Genomic DNA, 26104 nt, shown 5'->3' with positions numbered 1-26104 from the left:
GCTCCGGGCGACTGGCCATTCAGCAGCCGGGAAAGAGAAAAAGGCTGGCTTCTTGGTGGGGCTCCAGGGGGCTGAGGCTGTGAGTGGGGCCAGACACCGCTCCCAGGATGGAGGGCTGTCTCCGTCCAACCACGCAGTTAAATCAACGCAGCCCTCGGAAAGGAATCGGCCGACGTCAGGGCCGTTCCTGACCGCCCGGGGACTCCTTGTCTCCTGTCCCAGCCAGGGGCAAAGGGCAGGCTCCGAGCTCAGACTCTCGTGTGCGCAGGGAAACCGTGTCCCAGCGCACACGTGAGTCTGAGCGACCGGACAGCAGGGCCGCCATCTCTGCCTTTCAGATCCATTCATTCGTCAACCCCCTCGGGGACTGTGCACATGGTGCTGGGCCCTCGGGGCTGCAGGGTGACATCGGGACCCCTCGCTCCAATTGGGAAGCTCATCTTTGCACCACAGCCGTGAGAAGGGGGTGTCGTGCTGAGGGCACCCCAAAGCCCAGCATGTCGGTGACATTAGCATGGATTCTGCTCTATTTACTTTCTCTGCAACATGGGTCATCGCTTCTCTGGGACCCCCGTTGGACGGGCACCCTGCGTTTCTATCTGCTAAGCCCGGCCACCCAAATATGAAGCCAGGCTCACAGCCTCCTGGTGAGGTGTGTGAGCCCTGACCGTAGGACTCCGTTCACAGATGGGGGTCACCTGCACCCACCGCCATCCCACCCCACCCCCTGTTTTGCCTCCCTGGCCTGTGGCACTCAGGCAGGTTCTAATTTCAATCCACTTTGTCCAAAATAGACGGGCTCTGCCGGGAACAGGCCGCAGGAAGGGGCTTTAAATGGCTCGTCTTTGGAATATTAATAGCGTGGAAAATGTTATTAGAATAATTTTTCATCATGAATAATAAATTAATAGAATAATTTGGTGGTGCCACGTGACATCCCGGGTAAGAGCGGGCTTTGTGATAGCAGTGTGGGGAGAAGGAGGTGGGTGTGGGCAGAGGGCGGCCGGCAGTCTGCAGACGGTGGACTGGGGGACAGATGTTCAGGGCGAGCTGTCTGCAGGGACGAAGTGCTCCCAGACCCCTCATGGGTGGAGGACAGGGCTCAGCATGATACTGAGATTTTGAGCTGAATGGGTGAGGCCTCGATGCTATCCTTAGCCCGGGCTGGCCAGCTCCCTGGTCCACAGAAATGCTGGGAAGGGCCTACAGCCCGAGTCCCAGCCCACGCCATCCCGTGGAAAGGCATATTTCACAATTCTCCACCCCCCTGAACATTCCCCTAATGCTTTTCTCTCCTTGGCAGAAATCAGGAACTTGCGAAATCATCAGAGACGTGGAGAAATTGTCTGACTGAGCACAGCGGACTAATTGAAGCTCGAGGGGACATCTCTGGGCCCAGGGGCAGTACCCTCTGCTGCTCAGGACACCAGCAGGCCAGGCCCTGCTTCCCCTGCCTGTGGCGGAAACAGCCCACAGGAGCCCCAGGGGGGCAGGCCACAAGGACCAGCATGTGGCTGTCCTGCTGCGTCCAAATGCCAGGGCAGAGACCCCACTGGCTTAGCTTGGGCCAGGCATCCCGTCTGGGGCCAGTCGGCTGTGGCCAAGGCAGGCGCTGCCCTGGACGGTGCAGGTGTGACATGAGCTTGACCTTGCAGGTGGAGGGACCACCTGCACCTGGAGTGTGCAGACAGATTCTTGTTTAGGTCTTAGCTGATGCTGAGTCGTGAGTGAGGCTAGCAGGACCCCAGAGGTTCGGGGGGTGCGTGGTGGGGGTTTGCTGGACAGGCTGGGCTGTGGCTTGCTCCGGGTCCTCCCAGAGTCTCCCAGGAACAGCTGGGTGGTAGGTGAGAGGCAGGTCTGGTGGGCAGGGCAGGTTGCCAGGAGACCAGGACCCCACACTTGAATGAGCAGCAAGCAGGTGTGGCTGGCACAGGGCGTCTCCACCACCACCCTCCCCAGACTGGGTCAACCAGGATACCTCCAGCTGGACAGCAGACAGTTTCTTTTGCACACGTACACGTACCCCACTGTGAGTGCGTGTGCGAGTGTGAGTGTATCAGGGAGCAGCTGCTGTGACGCAGACCTCAGCCGTCAGCGCCTGGCATGAGGCCCCGGGTTAGGACCCACAGCGCATCTCTGTGGGGCCCAGCCCAGCCGTCCGCGCACATCTGGGGGCTCCGCCCACATCACCCTGCAGCGCATGCGCGGGGCGGGCTTCAAGCTCTCCCTCCGCTACATTCTGACACTTCACGTTCCAACGAACAGGGAGTGGAGGAGAAATTACACAATGTATCAGCTGAAATTATAGGTGCAGACGCATGTCAGCCCTGGAAACAGTTTCTATCAAAATGCAAGGATTTAGAGATTTTCTTCAATTTTAAATTATGCAAATCCCCCTTTCTGGGATGCAGCGGGGCTTTCAAGGCAGGATTACCCGGAGGCGCCCCTGGGTGCAGAGGGGTCCAGGCCGGTCCTCCGCGGCCCCCTGGCTGCCCAGCCCGGCCTGAGGGGGTCCAGCACGAGGTCTCTTGGTTTATGTGCGTGTTTCCCTGAACTCTGTGCAGTCTATTGTATGCAAATGAGGGCTACGTGTCTCTGTCAATCTTTTGTCCCATTAGGTTGGCTCGGATCTACGGTACAACCCCCCAGAAGTGTGATGACAGGTATTTGTGAAGCCTGTGACAGCCTCTCGTGTTCCTTTGTAACTTAGGGTGTCTCCCCACTGCATTCTAGCGCGCTGAGCGTCTGAAGGCGGGTTCTGCAGGCTCACGTGAGATGGTCTCAGGCTGTGCTCCCTTGTGGGTCAACGGGTCCCCCGCAGGGGGAGAGAGAGAGGGACACATTGATTGGCTGCCTCCTGCGTGACCATGTTCTCTCTCATTGATGTTTCTCTCTCTCTCTCTCCCTCTCCCTTCCTCTCTCTCTAAAATCAATTAAGAAAAAAAAAATTTTAAAATAAAAAACCTCTCCTCAATTTTTTTTTGCCTGGTGAGTGTTGCTGGAGGAACCAGTGCTGGGGTTGCTGGTCTCTCTGTTGCTTCTTTGTTTCTGCTCAATTAATTCTTGCTTTTATTTTCTCCCTTCGAATTTCTACAGGTGTGTTTTCTGGTTCTACCTTTGACTTCTCCAGTCCAGCACTTGGTTAGTTTTCCAGTCTTTTGTGTCTTTAAATAAATTAATTTAAGACTCAGAGGTACCCGCTGGCCAGCTTGGCTATCCCTCTGAACAGGAGTTACAGGATCATCGTTGTTTGAAGTGCTGCATGTTACAATTTCCTGCCATGGTTGCCCCCAGAGACCTGTGATTGAGGAGTGGGTTGCTAAATCTCTGAGCGTCTTTACTGCTGACTTCTGATTTAGTGACTGTGTTTGGCTCTCATGGGGGGATTTTGAAAGACAAGGTGTCAACCATGCCCCCTGGCGCCTGGGTCTTGGGCAATGCCAGCCCAGTGCTCACAACGCTTCTCGTTACGGTAGGTCTGAGGGTGCTTGCTGCCCAAAGCAGAGCCAACACCCGACTGGACGGTGTAGATTTCGAAACAATGCTTGTTAGTTGCAAATCGGTGTAATGCATGAAACCAGGCTGACAAAACCCTGAGGGCCCACGAGCATGTTGGGGTAGGCCCTTGGTCGCCCACGAGCGGGGATGTCCGGAGGGCTGTCGGTGAGTGCCACGCCCTTTCCACCTTGTTTGCCACGCGGCGCTTACACAACCTCCAGTTCGAGGGAAGTAGATTGATGCCAGGTCACCGTGATTAGTGGCCTTGGGGGGTAAGGGCCCAGCTGGTGCTCTGTACTCACGTCCTGTCTCGCAGAGGAGCCCACTGAGGCAGCCGTGGGTGAGGCGTCGGTGAGGCTTGCTGCCTGTGGAGCTGGATGCTTGCACCAGACAGAGGAGGCAGGAAGACAGTCGGGCCACCACCCGGGTACTCTAGAGGTGCCTCCCCAGCCCCCACAGGCCAGGAGCGGGGGAGGTGAGGCTCGTCCAGCTGGTGTGTCCTGGACTCTCCAGCTTTGCCACAGACTCACAGCATGGCCAGGACCCTCTCTGGGGCAGAGCTTATCAGCTGTGGTGGACCTTCCGCTGGATGGAGCAATAGGGGCCACAACATGGCTGCAGATGCAGCCCTCGGAGGGGCCGGGTCTTTACCAGAGGCTATCAGATTGGGGGATTGGTGGGGGTCTCGAAAACTCTTAGAATCATTGCCCCAATCTCTGCTCCCCTTGCATATCAATGTGTGTGGCCAGTCTCAGCCGCCATCCCTCCCCCGAACATCCCTCCGTCTTACTGGACTCGGATGCCCTTGCTTCAGCAGGACTGTCCTCCATCTCTCAGAGATGCTTTGAAAGTAAGGAGGGACATCTGTAATACTTTCAACAATAAAGACACATTTTAAAAAAAAGAATAATAAAAAAGTAATTACCCGTGAGCCAAAACTGGCTCTAAAAAACATAGTCTTTAAAAAAAAAAAATAATTGCAAGAGATGTCGATTTAGGAATTTTAATGGAATTAATGAGCTGGCAATTTCGGTGAATTTCCACATCTCTTTCCGGTGGAATTTTCCTGTCTCTTTTTGGCAGATAAAACAAGGTGCCGAGCTCACCTTTGAGATGTTTTGTCTAGGGTGGCTGGGGCTTTCAAAATGGGGTAGTGATGCCTTGGAGAAGGCCTGTCACCCCCTTAAGGACTGTCTGAGATCTGCCTCTCTCTTTGGGGCCTCCAGAGACACACGTGCACACACAGGCGCACATTTATGTGGGGGGTAATCTGAGGAAGTCTGGTTGGTGTGGGTGGGGCAGTGGGGGTGTGGTGGGAGCCGTCTGTGACTTGGCACGTTAAGGGGACAGCACAGACTGTGCCTAGCAGAGGTTCCCACCGAGGCTGAGGGAACGCAGTGCGTACACCCTGTGTCCTCCCATTGCACTCCGCGAGGACACAAAGCCTGGTGGCATTGGAGAAAGGCCTCCCGCAGAGCAGAGCAGGGCAGGCAGCCGGGTGGGCGTCAGCTGGAGCACGAGGAGGGGGGGCACGGCCAAGGAGGGGGTGCAGCCGACAGCGTCTGCTGGGCTGATGTTTAAGCAGCTGTACATTCCCAGCACTTACGACTTCCAGAGCTCTTCTGTGCCCCTCTCGGTGTGGCCACTGTGAGCATCTGGGGGCCGCGCCTTTCGTCGGGGAACCACACTGCTTCCGGGAGGGGTGGGGTTCCTGCCCTTGCGGGGACTCTCACAGAAAAGTCCAGATCACCTGCCGCTCTCAGCTCAAGGCCCAGAGGGGCCCCCTCCAGGCCAGGCGCCCCCCCCCCATGCCCTCCTCACACCGCTGTGATCATGCCCGTTCATGTGATACTAGACCTGTCTGTCCCACCGACCTGTGAGCTCCGTGAGGGTGGGGCCAACCCTGGGGCTTTTCTGCTGATACCCACATGTAGCCCAGAGCCAGACGCAGTACAACAGCACCCCAACTTTCAGCCCGTTGGCTGTTTACCTTCCATGTCATTAAACGCAGTGAAATGTCAGTGTTCACATATTCCAATGGGACAAATACTTGCAAAGTTCCTTGGAGTTCATTAAGATGGAATGCGCCCCGCGTGAGAGCACTTGTGAGGAGCAGGTGTGATAACTGAGGGTTAGTCCCTGAGACCCCGCCTTCAGGGTGGCCAGGGGTCCGGCCGGGGAGGGCGGGGCTTCCCCGAGGCGCCGTTCAGCACCGCGGCCAGCGCCGGCCGGCTCAGCCCTCACAGCCCAGTTCACTCCCTGGGTTTGCTCTGTTTTCTTGGGGGTCCCAGGGTTAGAGATGGGGGTTGCACAAAGCCATCATGGATGTAGCTTTTCTGGGGCCAGCATGTCTGCGTTACCCCCTCAAAGCATCTGTGTTTGAACAGAGACAGGCTCCAGCCCTGCTCACCACCCGCTTCTGGGGGGGGCGGGGGTCCCACCCGAAGACAGTCCACGGTGACTGCCGTGTCACTGGTGCACCCTCCGGCATCTCCTCTCGCTCCCTGGCTGGAGACTTGTTTTTGCCCGTGTCCCAGGCCTCCTCGGATCTCCAAGGGTGCTGGCGCCCGGCCGGAGCTCATGAGCAACCTCTTTCCTCTCTCTTCTAAGGGCGCTGTCACCGGGTTTGGGGTCCACCCTAAACCCAGGGTGACCTCATCTAGAAAGACTCTGTTTCCAAATAAAGTCGCATTCACAGGTTCTGGGGGTCAGGATGTGGACAAAGCTTTTGGGGGCCGCCACCCAGTCCACTGCTCGCCCTGAGATGAACGGTCCTCACCCGTCCTTCTGTCTGGGCATCTCTCCAGACAGAGCTGATGGCCAGTGCTGTGGCCACTGGGCTCGGACACCAGCGGGATGGTGCCGCGCACCAGGCACCCAGCACAGCCATGCCGCGGGGCAGGCGAGTGTGCGAGGGGATGCACAGGGTGTGGGCTGCAGGTGTAGGGCACATGGGGATGGTGTCGACGGGGGCAGAGTCTGTCCCTCTGGGGAAGAGGACTGGGGGGGGAGTGGAGAGTCCTGAGCTGCTGGTTCTGGGGCCTGTGTGCTTGGGAGTTGCCAGTTAAAGAGGGGTCCTCAGAGCAGCCCCCCTTCAAGAGCCTCAGTGACATTGCTACATCGCAGGCCTGGTGCTACTGCTCCTCGGGGACGAATTAGAAGGTAGGATGGACTCTCCCTCTCCATCTCTCTCTCTCTCTCTCCCTCCATCTCTCTCCATCTCTCTCTCTCTCTCTCTCTCTCTCTCTCTCTCAGGCCCAGGACTGCAGCCTGGTCCCTCCCCACCGTGAGGCAGCCACGTGTGCGTCCTCCCTGGGCCGGTGGGGACCTGAGCCTCTGCACGGTGGGCAATGCCCTCTGCACTCTGAGTTCCGCCGAGTCCTGGTCACCACTCCCAGAACAGAGAGAACAAGAGGAACCAAAGGTCGCGATTCCCGTTTTCTTATTATCCTCCTCCCCCTTCTCTGCGCTGGGCAGGGACAAAGCCCACCCCCCGCCCCGGTCTGTGAGGCCCAGCACCAGAGGACCCCGACCCCGGGCAGGTGCACAGCAAGGGGCAGTGAGCAGGGCAGGGCAGGGGCAGCAGCTCAGAGGTGCCTGACCCTCGGGCCTCATTCGAGAGGAACCTGAGGGAGGATGGGAAGTCGGACCTGGAGGGTCTCAGGCAGGGGCTCTCAGCCAGACAGGCAGAGGCCAGGGCCGCCCCCGCCCGGCTCTATGGAGAGGACACCTACCCCTGGGGAAGGGCTGAGGGTGTGGTCCACACCCTCCCGGGTGTGCGTGCTCAGTGGTCGGCGCCCGAACGGGGGAGGGAGGGCTGGCGGGGTACCTGCAAGAGCGAGGGACTCTCCCTGTTGGTCCCTGGGATACCGGAGAGCCCCGCCCCTTTGTTTCCATGGCAACACCAGGGGAGAAAGATGTCCCCCATTCGTGTTCAGATTCAGCTGGAAATTGTGGCTGAAGTAACTCCGGTGAAGTAATCATGGGCTTGGCGGCAGAGGCCCCCTCCCGGGATGAGCCAGCGCGTGAATGGAGCCTGGAGGGGGCACCCTCGGAGGGACCTCCCTGCCCCCTCAGCACCCTGCTATCCCTCGGAGCCCACTCACCCCAAGTCCCAGATGCACCACCTTCCTGCAGACCCCCGGGCCTGGCCTGGGAGGTGAGGGATCCCCAGGCTGTTGTTGGTGTCAACACTGAGTCACAGAAAAAAGCCAGAGTGACCCCTGGACTCCCAGGTCACAGGAGAGGGGGCCCAGGGAGAGGGGGGTGGAAAGGGCAAGGAGTGAGCCTGTTGGTCGGGGGTGTGGTGTCCTGGGAAGGGTTAGGGAGGGCCCCCCCCCCTTGGGGACTTTTTAAAATGCTAATACCTTATGCACTGGGAGATGCAGAGGGCCACAGCCTGGGGGCCTGGAAGTCTGGGTTCTTGGAGGGCCCAGGTGTCAGCACTGGGGCTCAGAGAGGCTAAGCGGCCTGTCCAGTTGGTCACCTGCAGACTTGGCACTGGGTGTCCTCTTCCCCGCTTCCAGCCTCTCTCAGGGACTGTCTCTGGCTGGGTGGGGACAGTAGATGTTCCCGAGTGTCCCCAGCCCCCTGGTGAGAACAGCCAGAAGAACTGGCACCAGGGGGAGCAGACTGAGGCCCCCTGGGGGCCTTGGAGCCTTGGCCAGACACCGTCGTTTCCCTGGCCTCCACCTCCCTTCCTACGCCCCACTGACAGGAACCCGGGCAGAACTTACGCGGGGGGGCCGGAGGCAGCAATGTCTCTGAGTGGACATTCAGCAGGGGAAAGGCCCCAGGGATAGCTGTGCAGACAGACAAGGCGGGGCATGAGCTCCGCTTTCCCAGGGAATTCTGGGCCACACACGTCCCGGCGTGTCTGCGGGGCACCGTGTCACCGACCGGCAGGCTGGAAGCTGACCTTCAGTGGACACCCAGCCACACGCTCTCTGGGTGCAGAGTGAGCCCCTCACCTGTTCTGAGCCTTGAGGAAGCCCCGCGGCACTTGGAAGACGGAGTGGGTTCCGGGAGGACAGGTCTGTCCGGGAAAGTTGGACATCCAACCATCTCCCTCGGGGACCTGGACCTGGTCCGACTGCAGAAACCAAAGCCCAGTGCTTGGTGCAGCTGCCCTGGCCCTTGGGAAGGACAGGGAATAAGATCAGCCCGATTCCTGCCTCTAGGAGAGCGAGGACGAGGGGAGCGTGAAGGCCGAGCTGATCCCGGCAGGAAGGGCCTCGGTCCGGGTGGGCGGCAGGCGCCAGGTGGGGGCAGGTGCGGTCCACCCGCCCGGGGCTGAGCTCTGAATCTGATGGTTCCCGGCCGCGTCAGCCGGTGTGACTAGTCACCGAGAAACCCGGTCCGTGACCTCAGACAGGGGTGTGACGAGGCGGGAGACAGTCACCGGAGGGGAAGCCGAGGTGCACGACCAGCTTCTCGGGGACGACCCACGTTCCGGGACCAGCTCGGCGAGGCCGTGGGCCCTCTGCCCTGGGCTCCCACCGCGGCTTCCTCCAGGGACGCGGCCGACAGCCCACGTGCTCTGCGTTTCAGAGCGCGGCCTCGGCGGGCCTCGGCGTCCTCATTTGCCGCATTAATTGATTCTCTATCACTTAATAGCCACGCGGCTGATCAGATTCCCTCGCTCACCAGGCTGGCTTGTGGTCTGGATGCAATTAGTGTGCGTTCTGCCCAGTGACGGGTTCTGTGAGAAGCGACTGGCGAGGGGGGTTGCGCTGGGCGCTCTGCGGGCACGGGGGGCTCCTGGCGGGCACTGGGGGCGGGCCATGGGGATCTCTGGTGGACACATCCTCACACCACGGGGCGCTGTGGTCCTGCCACAGTGCCGGCCCCTTGTCAGCCTCCCTCGGGTGTGGGGATGGCGGTGTTCCCAGCGCCTGTGTGAGGGGCGATCTCTGTACAGCTTCAGCCTGTTCTCACCTGAGGAGATGTGCTGGGGAGTCAGTCACAGGGTGGAGGGAGGGGTTCAAATCCTGGATAAGCTACCGGTGAAGCTGGTGGGCTCGGAGGTGCAGTCAGGGCACCGAGAACCTCCTGTGTCTCTGCTCCTGAGCCCGAGCTCTGCTCCCAGCCAGGGGCCCACCCAGGACGGCTGTGCCCACTGAGCGCACCTGGCGCAGGCTGGCAGGCTCCTGGAGAGGTGCCCCTGCTTTGGGGGGTGAGGGAAATCCAGCTGGGATTGGGGTGGCAAACTTCTCACCTGGCCAAGACCTTACAGATGGACAGCAGGCAGCCCTCGGGCCGGGTGGGTCGGTGCTGGGGAGCCCAGCTGACACCTGCCCGAGCACAGCAACATCTCCACCACCACCCCCACCCCGGCAGCCGCTTTGGCGACACCGAGGGCCCAGGGAGGCGCCCTCTTCGCCGACCTCTCCTGCCTCCTCCGTAAACCGCGGTGTCAAAGAAACACGGTGAATGAGCCCGACCTGCGCCCCGAGAAGCCGTTCGCTGTTAAGTCTGTGATTGCTAAGAATTCATTTGTTAATTGTATGCAACTAATCTGCGTCCTTTTGTTCTACATCAATTAACAGAGTAATTTTAAAAAGCAGTCTCCTCGGTCACTCCTCGGCCGAGCTAATGAGGCAAAGCCGCCGCCTCCAGCCTCGCTGTCTCTGCTTTCCGGTGCCTCCTGCAAACAGCTGCCGTTGCAGCCAGGACGTGAGGGTCTCGGATCTCGGGGTCCCCCGGAGCCTCGGTGGGCACCGCCCCGGGTCAGGCTCAGCACCGAGACGCTGGCGTGTTGGCGGTGCCCGAGGGGTTGGCACAGACCAGGCGGGACACTCCAGCCCAGTGCCCCGAGGACGCCAATGCAGAGGAAGGACCTATTTCTGAGGCCAGTGAGCGGCAGCAGCCAGATCCCAGTGACAGCCAGGGCACAGACGATCCCGCAACACTGCCCTCCGCTCGGGCCCTCCCTGCTGCCGGTCTGCACAGCCACTCGTCACAGCCGCCAACGATGCCAGCGCCTGGCCAGCTGCTGCAGGGTGGCCGCATGGGAGGGCACCGGCCAGATCCCTGTGTCCCCCCGCGGCCGTGAGGGTGGAGACAAGAGAGAGGACGGGAGGCCAGCCCCTCGGGCCCCTGGGGCATCTCCACCTGCCTGCCTCACCTTCCTCCTTCGCTAAACGAGTCCAGTGCGTCTCCGGCTTCCTCCGTGTGACTGAAGCCAGACGTAGGCAAAAGCCATTTCATCCCAGCTGCACCTGGGCGCTGGCTCAGTGCTCGTCCGTGGGCCACACCAGCCCCGTCCCCTCCCAGCCCCGTCCCCTCCCAGCCCCGTCCCGGTTCTCCTGACCCCGCTGGCCTGTGACCCGTCCACGGAGACCTTGTCCCTGGTCACTGTCCTCACCCAGCTCAGGTCAGGTGCACATTCAGGTGGCTCTGCACATGGAGTCCCCGTCCCTCTGACATCTTTGTGTCCCCTGCAGACCCCAGCCCCGAGAGCTACACGTTCTTCCTCCTCCTCCGCAGTGGGGTCCCGGAGGACGCGGCCACTCAGGCGCTGTGGTCTGTGCTGAGGTCAGCAGCCAGGCAAGGTCACGCCCTCCCCAGGCGACCTGCCCGGTCGGCAGGGCCGGCAGCCCCCACCGGGCTCTCCCTGCTCAGGATCCGCTCCCTCTGCCCGCACCCCGCCCGCCCGCCCGCTCACCACGCTTCTTTCATTGTCTGTGCTGAGACTTTCGGGTGGGGGCGGTTATCACTGTCCCGCTGCGTGACATCATAATAACCTGCTGTCCCAGAACACAAAGGCCGGGGAGATGGTGAGGAGACACGTCCTATTTACGTCGTCACCGACTAGACAGCAGTGAAGTGGGGGGGACCGCAAACATCTGTATGTGGAGAGAACAATAACACTTGTTCTCTGTTATTTCCGAAGCTGCTTGAATTATTCCCTGGCGACACAGAAAGGAATCTGTGCAGGTGGATGGATAAAAACCCATCGAAATGCAAGACGAGGGCCCCGCCCCCGCCCAGAGAGGAAGCCGTCCCCCCGCTGTCCTATCCTCTGGGCACGAGCAGGTCCGGTCCAGGACCAGCACGGCCCAGAGCAGAGGAGAGATGCCCAGGGACACAGCTCGAGACCCACCCCCAAGTCCAAAGGGTGCACGTCCCACAGCCCCCGTGACAGAGCCACGGCCCGGGGTCTCTCGGCATCTCCTGCTTTGGAAAAAATCAGCCCAAGGGCTGTTTGTTACCCACAAAACACACATCCCAGCTGAGCGTGTGCCCAAGCTGGGCTGGGACCAAATCTTCCTCTTCATGAGGCGAGGGCACGGAAATACAGCCCACACTCGACACGCGGGCAGACACGGCTCCCGGAGGGCCCCTGGGGTCCACCCAGCGAGGGCAGCCTGCAGGGGCTGAGCGGGGGTGCAGGTGGGTGCTGAAGCCACAGCGGGCGCCGCACAGGAGGAGGACGTGTTCCTATAGCCCCTGGCCGTCAGGATGGGGCATCGCTGCCCCTGAACGAGGCGCTTCTGGTCAGCCAGTGCGTAAGCCTGACCTGGTGGCCAGGTTTCTCTGAGTACAAATAAAGACACAAGGCAAAGGTGGCCGCAGTGCCTCGATGCTCACCTGTGACCTCACCAGGCAGGGGCAGCCTCCGGGCATGGACGAACCCCGACCCCTGCTGGCGTTCACGGGCCAACTCCTGCCGGGGGCGGGGGTGGGGGGTCAGGAACCAGCACTTAAACAGGTGCCAGGCACTTATACCCAATTTATTCTCTTTATTAAAAATGTTATCAGACAGTGTTTCGTTCTGCCCTTTGGTGAAGATGAGCTGTTTATCACCTGCTGTGTGACCCCGGGGTAACACTCCCGGCTGCGGGCTAGGGCTCCTCCAGGGCACGCGTTAAAGGCCTGTCTGGCCCGGGCCGGTGTAGCTCAGCGGTTAGAGCGTGCCCACGGGAGGAAAGACGAAGTTGGGGTGGGGGCTTCTGGCACAGAAGCTGGGGTCCCCGGGAGATGCCCCAAACGGGCGGCCTGAGCTCCAGCAGACACGCTGGCCACCGCGGCCACATGCTTGTCTGGACCTTCGGAGGATGAGAACCAGGACGGGGCACTGTTTGGTAAGAAGCCCATGAAAATGCGTGAATCAACAAGGCGGCATTATTTGGGTGAATAGACAGTGGACGAAAACACTGCTGAGTACATCTGGAAAAGGCACGTTCCGAGTTTGAGGTCAGTGGCGCTGGCGGAAGGGCCATCGAGCAGGAAGGCGCCGTGTTTACAGACAACAGCGTCCGCCGCTTCCTCGGTTCCCGTGGAAATAACCAAAATCAAAGAAATGAGTCCGAATGAAGAAGAGCGGCCTCACGCCGGCAAGAGATTGTGCCTGGGATGTAGAACAGCGCTCACAATTCAACAGCAAGAACAGTCCGGCGGACGAAGGGCAGCGGAGACGAGGCCCTGCCCACACGGAAGCCACAGCGGCACAGGGTGCGGAGCGCCCGCCAGGGGCCCCTGGGCACCCGCGGTCGGTGAGCGGCAGCCGTACCGGAGCGTCCTCCGCGACCAGGAAGGAGCTGGCCATCAGCCAGACCTCGGAGGGAGCTGGAGGGCATCGTGCCCGGTGCAAGAAGCCAGCCTCAGAAAGGGGCACACAGCTTCCGTTTATATAACACTGTCGAGTTGACTGAATGGCAGCTGGAGGACGGATCGGCGGTTGCAGGGCGAGCGGACGGTGCAAGAGGAGGCGGTTGGGAGGAACAGCTTCCAGGTCGTGGGGGGGGGGGGGGTCCAGGAATCCCCACTGGTGACAAACGGGGGATCCAAGCACACGCACTGCACACTGAGACGCCAGGCTGCGGGGCTGGGCTGTTGTGCAAGATGTCACCTGTCACAGCTGACGAATCTGCCGGCCGCCTCTGAACCACTTGTCTGCAACTTCCTGCAGATCAGTCTCATGGTGTCAACATAAAAGGGTTTGGTTTTTTTTGGTAAATGCCAGCAGGCCTTGCTCTGTCCCAGGCGGCGGACCCAGGCCCGCCAGCGTGTGTCGGGAAGGGCTCACTCATCTGGGCTCCCCGAGGTGCTGGTAACTACTCTGCAGGGCCGTTTGTCTCCCCTCCAGACTCATGGAAAAGCCTCGTTGTCATAACAGCAATTTTAAAATCTGTTCACACAGCAAGACAGCCACCCACCGCCGTCGCCTCGCGGAGACAGGGAGTCAGGAAACGAGTCGGCATCAGCCGCCGAGGGTTCTGGGTGTCCTCTTGTGCGATTCAACACAATTAACCCAAACAGACAGGCGCGGGCAGGACACCCTCTGCAGAGGTGCTGCTCGTCCCCAGGTCATCGCTGGAGCGGCCGCGCGGGGGCTCCCGCCCGCGGCTGCCAGGGCCTCGCTCGGTGCACAGGGCACACTCCGGAGCCTGGCCGCCTCTGCGCGGACCACCTTGCCTGGCGGGAGCAGCGGCTGGAACCCTAACCGCCCGCTGCGGTTAGACTGACCTGCAGGAAGAGCGGAATATAACCAGGTCCCTTCTCCAGGGAGCCTGCAGTTTTTCTGGGGGACACTGCAGCGCATCTTGGGGGGCTGCGACTGCCTTAGGCAGCCGGACCGAAGCCGTGTTTCTGGGCAGCCGGTCGGTCTCTTGGCGACCCAGCCGTGGCCGCCTCCCCGGGCAAAACTTCCCAGACACCCACCTGGTCCCATCCCCCATCCCTCTTTGCTTGGCCTCATCACTCATGCTGATGAGTTGAGCACTTACCCCCCCCCCCCGCCTCCTGCTAGGCCCGTGTGTCCCCCAGCCCTGTGGGGGGAAGCCTGCACCCAGCAGCTGCACTGACCTGGGGCAGGTGGTGCTGGGGAGCTCACACGTGCCCACGGAGAGACTAGTGCACAGAGAGGCTAAGGGACTTGCCCAAGGCCACGCAGCAAGTGCGCCTCACCTGTCACTGGCACTAGGGTCCTGTCCCCAGTGGCCCCGAAAGACTCTAGATGGGGACTGAGGGCCGAGCTCAGCCTCCTAGAGCTGCAGCAGCTCTGGGCCCATCGTCTGGGCTGCCCTTCGGGGGATGGAAACAGGCTGAGAAGTAGCAGAGCCTACCTGTGCTCTCCCCTGGGAGAAGCTGTGCTGGGGGAGGGCACACGGGAGAGGTGAGGTGCAGCTGCCTGCGGCCATTTGCCCTCGAGAGATGCTGCCCACACTGGGGGGCAGAAGTGACCCAGAGCCTGGGACCTTGTCCCACCCTCGAATCCTCGTTCACATGGGCTGGCTTAGCCGGCAGCCCCCAGGGTCACGGCCCTCCTCAGGGAAGGCTTTGGTCTCAGTGTCCAGAGCTTTTCCAGGTGGCCAGAGGGGCCTAGGCTTGCATCCCAGGAAGGGGGACCCCCAGTTCCCTGAGCTGCCCCACCTGGGAGCCTAACAAGGCTCACCTGGGGGACGGCCTCCGTGCATCCTGTGTGCAGTGCGGACAAGGCTCACGTGAGCTGCACACTGTGACTGTGACACTCCTCAACGTCCCTGTGCTCCATCTCCCATCTGCACATGAGCAGACAACAGGTCACCCCTGAGCTGCCAGACGAGCTCGTGCGACTTCAAGCATGGGCAGTGGGGCACCCCAGGACCCTGCCGGGCCCCCGAGACCTTTGCCCAGGAAATGGGCCACATGGGAGGTGTTTTGGGCTGAATTTAGTCAGGACAGTTATTCCATTCTGCTAGTGGCTGAAACTGTGTCTCATTTTTATTAATAATGATTACAATGTTTATTATTCACGTGTCCTCAGTCCTGCTGGGGCTCAGGTCACAAAGTGATTTTCGTGGACTATGATCCAGATGCCACTGGTGCTGAGGCCGGCCACGTTTTACCCAGCCCGGCCGAGGTGAGGCCCCCTGGGGGCCACCTGGATGCCACGCACGGAGTCGGCAATGATCTACCTCCGAATATTTTGCCTTTAATTACAACAAACTAATAAAGATTTCAGAGATGCTCTCGTTTAACAGAATGCGGAGTTATAATTGGTGACCTATTTTTAGCAATTTAATTTCCTATGACCTGTTTTCCAAATTAACATGGTAATACAGGCCGAGGCGGGGGCGGACCCGCTGGAGGTGTGCGGCCGGCCCGGGCTCAAAGGGCCTCTCCTGCGACCGTGTAGGGAGGTGCTGGCTCACACAAAGGCTGCATCGTGGTGACCGGTCCGGATTGTCAATCAAAGACGACGAACAAGGACGTGAAGATCTGAGGCCCCGTGAGCCAACCCGGCGGGAGCGCTCTGCCGAGGGTCTCCGTGGGGCAGGGAGGAAAGGGTGAACCCCGAGGGGCTCTACAGCGAGTCCTGGTCTGTGAACCACTGTGGACTTGGGGGCTGGAAGGAGTACTGCCCGGGGGCCCACTGGCTTCTGGGGTCCAGGACCCCGGCCTGCCTCCCACCTGCAGCCCCTCACCTGTGGCAGCCCCACCTGCCTGGCTGCACAGGGGGAGTGGGGGCTGGGAGGCCTTGGGGGTTCCACTGGCTCAGGTGAGGATACCTGTGACCCACCCTTACCTGCAGCCCAAGCCCTGCCGTCTGTTTTCTCGTCCCCTTTCTGCCCCCTTCTGCCCCCCACGGCCTTTTCAGGGCCACACTCTGCCCCCTCCCCACCCCACCCCAGTCCCCTGGCCCATGGCGGCTGCTGCTCTTGGGCCCCATTCACAGAAAAGCAGGGCTCTGGCCTCCCTGCTGGCCCGTGAGCCCTGGTCTCCCTGACCTTGGGCACCATTCTGCGAAGGGGTGTCCTGGTTGGCCCCAAGCTGAGCTGGATTAATTTCCAAAGACAAAGCCTGCGGAGCGTGTGGTGCTATTTGTGGTGCCGTCAGCCGCAGGGAGGAGGGGGAATTACGTGAGGGCCACAGGGATTACTGATTCCTCCGCCCCCCGCCCTGCTGGCCACCAGCTGGCGGGTGTCACTGTGCCAGGCTGGCCGGCTGCCCGCTGAGGCACACGCCTCCCAGAGCCCGGGCTGGAAGGTGCTCCGGCCGCCGAGCCGTCCTTCCGGCTCTCTCCTGAGTCCCCTCTGGCCTTCAGAGCTTCCGGTCCCTTGGGGGCTTGCAGGACCACGGATGACTGCCCCCGGGGTCCTCCAGCAGGCCTGTCGGCTGTGGTCACCTCTGGTGGTGCCGGGGACGCCAGGCTTCAGGTTGCAGGGTGTGGGGGTGAGCTCCCTGCCCTCAAGGAGGTTCGTCGGGCTGGAGAAACAGCACCCACCTGTGCCAACAGCTCCATCAAGGGAGGGGAGGAAACCGCGGAGGCTTCTCCTCCGAGCACACCTTGTTTCCATGGTGACTGCCTCTTTCCCTCAGTTTCCACATCACATGGTGGGGCTGCCAGTGACCACCAGCTGGGCCTCCTCCCCCGCAGGGGTGGTCGCCCTGAACTCCCCAGCCACGTGGGGTGGAGACAGACCCCAGGCAGGGGGTCCCTCCCAGGTACTACAACAGCCCACCCTGGTCCTGGGGTTCCCCTCCCTCCCTGGAGATCTTTGGAGAACCAAGCAGGCCAGGGGACCAGCTGGCCCTGTGCAGTCCACCTGTCCCCTTCTTGGTGGGTGGCCAGCCGCTGGCCACCTTCCCAACTCCTGAGGGGGGCTTTGTGCCAGACCCTCTTGGGGGTCCGTCCAGGCTCCTCACCCTGAGAGTCTTCATGGAGCCAGCCTTTCCTTCTGTCCAGCCTCCTTCCTCAACCCCTGGAACTGGCACTTGCCTCTGAGTTGACCAAATTCCAGGAGGGTGGTGAGCAAGGCCAGGCCCCGGCCAGAAGGACCCAAGGAGCACAGGTGTCAGACTAAGAAGAGAGCGGGGGAGGGAAGGCAGGAAGGACAGAATCCTCCCAGCAGGGCCTGCCTGTCTCATCCGCCGCACATTCTAGCTCCTTTGATCCCGGGAGCCTCCACTTTCCAGAAGGATTTACAAGAAAATATTTTTGCAGCCACGAGGAAGAGGTCCAGGTGTCATTCTGTCTGGGCACCGGTGGTCGTTTGAACTGATTGTTTTCATTAATATTATTAACATTAGCCTCCATCCTGTCGTAGCCTGAGGTGTTCTCCGGGGACTCCAGTCCCTGGGGGCTCTGGGCACAGTGGAGCGAAGCCTGGGTGTGGTGTGGCTGCCACACGTCACCTGGAAAATGCCCCCATCCCACTGTCCTCTGGCCCAGGAAGGGGGTCTGGGGAGAAATGAGGGGGAAGCACTGGACAGAGCACCCCACAGGAACTGACCAGGGGCTCCCTCCTGGCCCAAGGAATTCACCCCATTAACTCGATTAGCATGGAGGAGGGTCCTCCCCTCCCTACCCCCTGCACCCAGACCCACATCCAGGACACCTACTCTCAGGGGTCCTGGGAGAGGGCTTGACTTCCTCCCCCAGCCACTGATGAGATCAGGTCATGGTGTAGCTTTTCACTGGAGACATTTGCTTGCGGAACAGGGACCTTGACGGGGGCTCGGCCTGGGCACATGATTCATGTCCCCTGGTCACGGAGTGTGTCCCTCTTGGAGGTCACCATGTACTCCGGGTGCACCCCATCGCACATACCTCGTTCCAGAGGCCACAGTGGTGAGGCACCCCCTCCAGTGAGGCAGAAATACCTGCTTCTTGCCCGGCCAGTGTGGCTCAACGCTTGAGCATCGACCCTGCATCAAGAGGTTGCTGGTTCGATTCCCGGTCAGGGCACATTGCCCAGGTTGTGGGCCTGATCTCCAGTGGGGGGCGTGCAGGAGGCGGCCAATCAGTGTTCTCTCTCATCAATGTTTCTATCTCTCTCTCCCTCTCCCTTCTTCTCTCTCTAAAATCAATAAAGAAAAAAAATAAAATAAAAAGAAATACCTGCCTCTATACCCACGTGGGTGGTCTTCCCCATTTCTGTGTCCCGTGATGCTCTGATGAAATGCTAGTGGTTCACTTTGGGCCCAATTCCCTTGATTTCTTGGTCCTGGCGTATCTGCGACTAACACTGAGGAGTTAAGTTCTTTGATGTACGGAAATAAAAGAAACGTAAGGAGTCTCCAGGGTGTTGGTTGCAGGTTCTCGCCCACCCCTCCCAGGAGAAAAAGAGTCACCCTCCCCACTTCTTTTTGGAAGCAAGAACTGACCAGCGTCCTCCATGGTTTGTGGGCGCCTGGAGTTCCTGTGGGCTGCCCACTCTGGCCTTGCTCTTCTGGCCTGTCTTGGGCAGGGCAAAAGGGACCCGTCGTCCCCAGTGACCCCTGCCTGCTGCCTGTATTGGTCCTCTCCCAGACATGAGCGTCATCCAGGGACTTGATGACCAGGGGCAGGGGGCTGGTGCTGGTGGCTTAACACCTCCACCGTTGTGCCTGGAGGTGGCCCAGGACCAGTGGGTGGACAGTCTTTGGGGGACAAGCAGGGCAGGCTTGGGCTTGCCTCTCAATCCTAGTTCGTGTGACATGGCCAACTTCACTGGTTTGAAATTCTCCTTCAATCTTTTCTTTTCTTTCTTTCTAAAATATTTTTAGTTTCTTGATTTTAGAGGGAGAGGAAGGGAGAGGGAGAGACAGAAACATCCATGAGAGAGAACATCCATTGGCTGCCTCCTGCATGCGCCCCACTGGGGATCAGGCCCACACCCTGGGCATGTGCCCTGACTGGGAATCAACCAGCGACCTCTTGGTGCCTGGGTCAACGCTCAACCGCTGAGCCACACCAGCCGAGCCTTCGATCTTTTCTAAGCAAAAAAGAAGTGGCAAACAAACCCCACCACTTTCTTCCCAAGGGGCTGGTCCCTCAATGTACCCTAGAAACCTCTCCAGGAGGACAGGCCAGGACAGAGCAGGGTACTACCCCCTCCTCTACAATGGAATTAGCCACGCCACAGGGGTTCTTCTGATGCCACCCAGGCGATGGATACCAAAACCCACATGCCCCCCAGTACCGTGAACCCGACACGGTGGTCTGCGCAGCCCAGCACCACCACTGGACAGGGCCGGGGCGTCGACACTGTCTCGGTCACCATTAAGGAACCCAGGGCTGAAAACCTGCCCTGGTCCTGCCTGCCTGTGGGTATGGAGACTGGGTTGATGGGTGATACCGTGGGCATCCAAGGACATGCCGCTTGGCGAGCAACCGCTGTCCCCTCCGTCTTATCCTCCCAAGTAAGGGATGCCCACAAACTGAGTTTGGGCAGGCAAGCTGGGGCAGTCTGGGGGCACAGGAGCACCCCGAGTCCCTGGGATCTGCTGGTGCAGGGGACATCCCGGCCCAGCTCCCTCCTTGCACACACGCCCACAGGTAACTCACACCTGTGTGTGAACACCCGCACGCCACGCACACACCTCGGCACGAAGACATTTCCACCCTCAGCCTATGGATTCCGAGCTTGGGCTTTAGGGAAAAAAAGGAAGAAAGGGAAGAATTGCTAGGCAACCAGCCAGGGGTTGCTATGGCATTTCCGAGAGCAGCTGGGCCAATCAGAGCCGAGTGCGGGCTGCTGTCAGTCAGCGCAGGAGGAGGGGTGCGAGGCCGCGCTGAGCGCAGGACGCCGGGCGCGGACCGGCGGGTGACAGCGCCTCATGAATATTCATGGGCTGATTGAGGCAAAGCCAATTAACCACTTGGAGGCTCGATTTTTCCCCGGATTCATTCACCGTTTTTACCCGCGGGCTCGGGGCATCCACGCTGACTCCCGCGCCCTGGGAGCGCCCCCCGCGGTTAGCCCTTTGCTCTTGCCAGTCCCAGCCCTGGTCCAGGGGGTCCCCGAATCCCCGTTGGCCCCCTGGTCCCCCGACAGGGCTCAAATTCCCAGCCAGGAGCCAGCAGCCGCGCAGCGAGGTTCTCATCCGCAGTCCGACCACTGGCTCCTGGCTCTGCACCCCGAAGGGGCAGTGACCAAGCAGCCTCGCCAATGTCACCCCAGCCACTGCCCAGAGCCCCAGCTCCTGTCTCAGCCCGGAAAGCAGAGCCTGAGGCAGGGGTCATGAGCCCCAAGGGCAGGACCAGCAACTGCACAGGAACACGGGGGCCACCCGGGGGGTCTGCCCTCCCAGAAACTTTCCCAGAACAGCTGCTCGTCAGAGTGGCCCACAGAGGACAGCGGGTTTCCTGCCTGGGTCCCTCCTGTTCGCACCTTGGGAGCTGACCCGCACGCAGGCATTGGTGCCCTCGGGGCCACTCGAGAAGTCAGATCCTCCCTGCGGTTGGCACGTCATCCAGGCCTGGAGGTAGGAGGGTCCAGGCTCCAGGCCGAGTCTCCAACAACCTCGCAGCCCCTTGATGTTCAACACTAGCTGTACCTGTTTGATTAGCCCCCCAGCCCTGGCCCCCACCCCCAGCTCTAATCTCCAGGGGCCGGGTCCTGACAGGTCTGTAGCCGCCGTGCTGGGGCTGGGCACGGAGGGTGTTCAGTGCGTCTTTCTCTCAAGCTCCGATACATGGGCAGCACCTCGGACAGCTCCCAGGCAGCGCACCGGGCCCACCCAGAGCAGGGCAGAGGTGCTGGGGATGCACCTTCTGGGGGTCCCCACTTCCCCTCCTGAGCCTGGGGGTTCACCACCATCTCAGTTCTCCAGGCAACCCAGGGGTGGCCTGATGGGAGTGGGGGCTGGGAGAAAGCAGCAGCCACCACACACCCTCACCCTGTCCTCCATCCCGAAGCTGCCAGGCCTCTGGTGGCCCGCGTCCCAGGACCACCCTGCGGGCCCATTTGGGGCAGCTCCTTTGTCCTTGCCCCTCACCCGGTCCTGGTGGACACCCAGACTCTTATATATAAGGTGGGGCCCCCCAAAATGGTAGAAAATGGGGTTATGAACAAATGAAGCTTCCAAAGTGTGCATTTTCATTAGAACATTACTTTTACAAATAAAAAGCTGCTGTGTTCTCATCCCTCCTAAGTTCTCTTCCTGTCCCCGCTCCTCAGTTGAGGATCCCAGGGCTCCGGGTGGCTCAGGAGCGCTTTGCAAGGAGGGCAGAACAGGAACTCGCCTGTCTGATCCCCAGGACCCACTCTCGGGCCACAAGGCCTGCCTGTGTGTATGCACCAGCGAAGGTGACTGAGACTGTCCCCAGGGAGAAACTCAGCCGTCCTGACCCTCTGGCGGAGACTCTGCGCCTCTGAGTTGACCAAATTCCAGGAGGGTGGGGAGCAAGGCCAGGCCCCGGCCAGAAGGACCCTGAGGAGCACAGGTATCAGGAGACTAAGAAGAGAGCGGGGGAGGGAAGGCGGGAAGGACGGAGCCCTCCCAGCAGGGCCTGCCTGTCTCATCCGCGGCACATTCTAGCTCCTTTGATCCCGGGGGCCTCCACTTTCCAGAAGGATTTACAAGAAAATATTTTTGCAGCCACGAGGAAGAAGTCCAGGTGTCATTCTGTCTGGGCACTGGTGGTCGTTTGAACTGATTGTTTTCATTAATATTATTAACATTAGCCTCCATCCTATCAGTAGCCTGAGGTGTTCTCCGGGGACTCCAGTCCCTGGGGGCTCTGGGCACAGTGGAGCGAAGCCTGGGTGTGGTGTGGCTGCCACACGTCACCTCTGGGTGGACGACAGAGGGGACGTGGTTGAGAGGGGTGGGTCCCCTCAGGGCTTTGTCCAGGTCGGGCAGCCAAGGGGACCCTGGGCAAACTCAGCCCGCAGGGCAGAGAACACGGCACGCGCCCTCCCGCTGCTCCTCCCGCCGCTGACCTATTTTCAGGGACATGGGGATCCTGTGAATTCCTCCTTCCTGTAGCCAGTGGTGCAGAGGGCGTGAGAGGCCCTGGGAGTCACCTGGGCATGGCCTGGGGAGGGTGCGGCTCCACGGGCCAGGGTCAGAGACGACAAGCGGGCGATCATCTACTTGGTCACCCAGGTCAGCCCCTGAAGGCGACAGCATCCAGGCAACAGGACGGGGCCACGGGCCCTTCACCCTCTTCAAGACAAAGCCACGGCAGAGGGCTGCTGGGGCAGCAGTCTGGATGCCCCTGCCCTGAGCCCAGGGTGACTGCTGCTGCACCCCCTCCAGCAGCTGATTCCAGACACCCAGTGGGGGGCGGTTGGTTCCCTTCCAGGCACAGCCCGGTGGTGCAGCAGCTGGGACCTCCACCCCTCAGCCCTGAGCATCCTCATCCCTCTCCCTCGATTCCCACCTCGTAGATGGGATGTGGGCTGGGGGTCTGGCTCGTAGGATTTGGGGATTACTTAGCTGCCATTACTGCCCCCTGCCCCCAAGGGTGGGCTGGATGGGCAGAGAAGCTGGCAGTCATGGATGTTCCCGCCCTGGTGTCTGGGTCAGCCCTGAGCTTTCCACCACGTCCCCTCTGTCGTCCACCCAGAGGTGACGCGTGGCAGCCACACCACACTCAGGTTTCGCTCCACTGTGCCCAGAGCCCCCAGGGACTGGAGTCCTCGGAGTTACCTTCAGAATGATGGGGTGTCCGAATGGGGTGCTCATCCCCACCCCCCTCCCCCTGCAGCACAACCCCTGGGTGCTCAGAGTCACTCCCTTCCAGAGGCCCAGTCACCCTGTCAGATGGGGCTCAGGAAGGACCAGAGGCACCATCAGGGGCTCCTCCTCTCTTCTGCCCCCACCCACGCCCTCCTGCAGCTCCCTGGGCTCGCTCGCCCCCATGGTCTCCCCTTCCCCCACCCGCTCTGCACATCATGCTTGTTTCTCCCAGGTGGTTGAAGGGAGTCCGGGAGGCCTCTCGGGGCCCCAGGGTCTCTCCTTCTGGCCCGGGGGCAGGAGAGCCTGCCCTTAAATCAGTCCTTCCTGGAGGTGAGTAATGCAGGTTGCAGCTGTCAGTCAAGGACAGGGAGTCCTGCAAGGAGGGCGCGAGGTAAACACTCACTCGCTCACTCACTCTCCTCCTCCTCCCTCAGATCCGCCCACGCCTCCCAAGGCCAAAGCCAACTGGAGGCCAGAGGCACGGAGCCCACGAATCAGCACATAGGCAGCCTTCAGGAGTGCAGAATAGAGAAGAAGAGGTCGACCACTGCACACTGGGAGGAAAACCGTAGATCTTGGCAGTCACTCACACCTTAGTAAGAACTGGCGTCTGAGACACTTTCCAAGGAAGTTACAGGGAGAAAGAAGGCTTGGAGAGGCCGTGAAAAGTAGAGCAGAGTGAAGTGGTCCCAGGCACGGCCGAGGGCGACATGACCGCGGTGCGTGTCCCTGTGGACGTGTGCTCCCTCCTCTCCTGCTGAGCAGACACATCCAGCTCCAGCTCTATGCCCCTGTCCCTAAGAGCAGACACAAGTCCGAGAAGTTCCCGGAGCCTCTCCAAGGACCCTGCCCTTCCCTTTCCTGCTGAAATCACCCAGAAGCAGATGGCAGGGACCCTGGAGGAAGGTGTTGATTAGAAAGAAAAGGGAGCAGAGGCTCTCCAAGGTGGAGGAAGGTAAAGGAGATGGGATGGGGGGGGGGCGGGAGGAGCGGGAAGGAGTGAGAGGCCCTGACTAGCCATGGGAGAGAAACTCCGCTGGAAAAGGAGGAGGAATTGGCCCAGAGGCAGAGATGGAAGGGGCGGGCATGGAGAAGGGGCCAGGAGGCAGGGACCGGCCAGAAAGGCTGAGCCCAGCAGGAGGCCACTCTGGTCCCTTTCAGTGACCAAGGCTGCCAGGGGCCCCAGTCTGGCCTGTCAGCCTGGCCAAGGAGGGTCTGGCCGATCACACCAGGAGCTGAGCCCTTTCTGGGGATATCGGTCACACAGGACGCGGGTCTGGGCTGCTCTAGGCCCCGTGATGCTGTGGTGGCCACTCCCTCCTGTGAGGTTCAGGGCGCTGGTGCCTCTGAGGACCGAGGGAGAAGGGGCGGCACTGAGGGCCCCTGGCACAGGGCACGTCCCTCCTAGGTGGCTGGGAGAGGCCTCAATGGGGACAATCAAAAGGTCTGTGGCGGGGGGGGGGGACTGCCAACACTGGGGACAGGCACCCTGCTCCCCACTTGGAGGGGCTGGCCACCAGGGGGAAGCCAGCCCTCCTGACCCCGGGTGGTGACCGCAGGCTCCTGCCCCCTTGGCTACACGCTGAGGATGCAGGGCCAAGTTCCAGAAGGAAGGAGCCTCTAAAGGGGTGTTCTCACCCTGGGGGCCTGTGTGTCTGGGTGGGCTGCTGCCGGGCTCTGCAGGACTAGCCCTCGCCCCTCCATGGAAGTGATTTGCTGACACTAAGACTTAAGTGTGGTCAGTGGGACTCAGCCTGGGTCCTGAGGGTGCGCCCCATCCCCACAACACACCCTCAGGACCCAGGCTGAGCCTGAGGCAACGGGCCTGCTCCAGAGCCAGAAACCAGCCCGGGAGGGGGGGGGGGGCTCACCCTGGGGCAGGGCTGGGAGGGGTGAGGGAGGAGAGCTGGCCCTGCTTTGCTCTGCTCAGGCAGGGGCTCCAGGGAGATGAAAGGCATCGCCCACCACTGGCCAGGCCTCCCACCAGCCTCCTGTCTGGCCCTCCTGGCCATGCCAGCCAGCACCCACCCTGGGTGACTGCGGCCCAGCAGCGCTGCCAGCCGCAGGCCCAGTGACCAACTTCCCGGCTCAGATGCTCCTCCAGGGCTGTTGGGCCCTGAGTTGTCTGTCCCTCCTTGGGCTGGACTAGGGCAGGGAGGAGGAAGCAAGGGGGCAGGACGACGGGAAAGGGCCAGGCCTCATTCCCGGCGAGCCCCTGGCCCCTGAGCGCCCCGCCCCACTGGAGCCCGGCTGGGCTCACAATTGCGGCCTTTGTGGTGGCCGCTCCCGCCCTCAGCACTCAGGCGTGACAGGGGTCCCGGCCCCCCATCCTCTCCAGAGGGGAGGGGGGAACTCCCCTCCCCATGCGGCCCTGGGAGAGGTAGGTGGGAAGGGCACCCCCTGTGGCGACCTGGCCCCTGAGCCTGGGGCAGCTTGGGCCCTGTTGGCAGGGCTGTTCCCCATCCACACAGGGGACCCGCCGGCAAAGTGTGCTCAGAGCACAGGAGCTGAGGAGGGAGAGTGCAGGGTCCCTACTGGGGCGGGCGGGCACCCCAGACCTCAGCCACCTGCTCTCCCTCTGGGAACCTCAGTCACCCTGTGGGACAGGTCTCTGGGGGGGGGGGTGCTTCCCTTGGGGAATGTGTGGTGCCTGGTGGGCGGGGATGGGACGGGCCTCCTGCACAACAGGTCTGCGGTGGGCCTCCGAGCCGCCTGGACCACCCACGTCGGAGCTTGGAAGCTGTGGAGCGTCTTGAGGCTACAGGGGACCCAGAGCAGGGGCTGTGCCCAGGCCAGCGCTGTCTCCTCCTCCCCAAACGCTCACCTGCCCCCACACACATCTGCACCGCTGGACTGGCCACTGGCCTCTAGCAAGACCCGGTCCCAGTCCTCCCCACCTTGGAAGGAGGGCAGGGTCCTGAGGCCAAGAGCCAGCTGTTCCCAGATGTGGCCCTGGCCCCACCCCTTTCTTTCTGGAGGAATGACAAGCCTGGCGCCCAGGAGGGGGCGGCGGTGTGACGAGGAAGCGGGAGCAGAAAGGGAGGGGGCTCTTCCCCGGTTTCCGCGGATTTGTTTAATCCCACGCTATTCGCGGCTTTCACGGTAGAGGAGGGGAGGGCGGAGGAGGGGGTCCCGGGCGAGTCCCTCCCTTCCTCCTCTCCGCCCCCGCCCCAAGGAGCCACCTGACCCGTATCCAAGTTGCGGGCCTGCAAGAAGGGCCTTTGTGCAC

Source organism: Molossus molossus, unplaced genomic scaffold, assembly GCF_014108415.1.
Source record: "Molossus molossus isolate mMolMol1 unplaced genomic scaffold, mMolMol1.p scaffold_m16_p_6, whole genome shotgun sequence".
Taxonomy (NCBI): domain Eukaryota; kingdom Metazoa; phylum Chordata; class Mammalia; order Chiroptera; family Molossidae; genus Molossus; species Molossus molossus.
The sequence above is the reverse complement of the archived record's forward strand: the minus strand, read 5'-3'. Positions refer to the sequence as shown.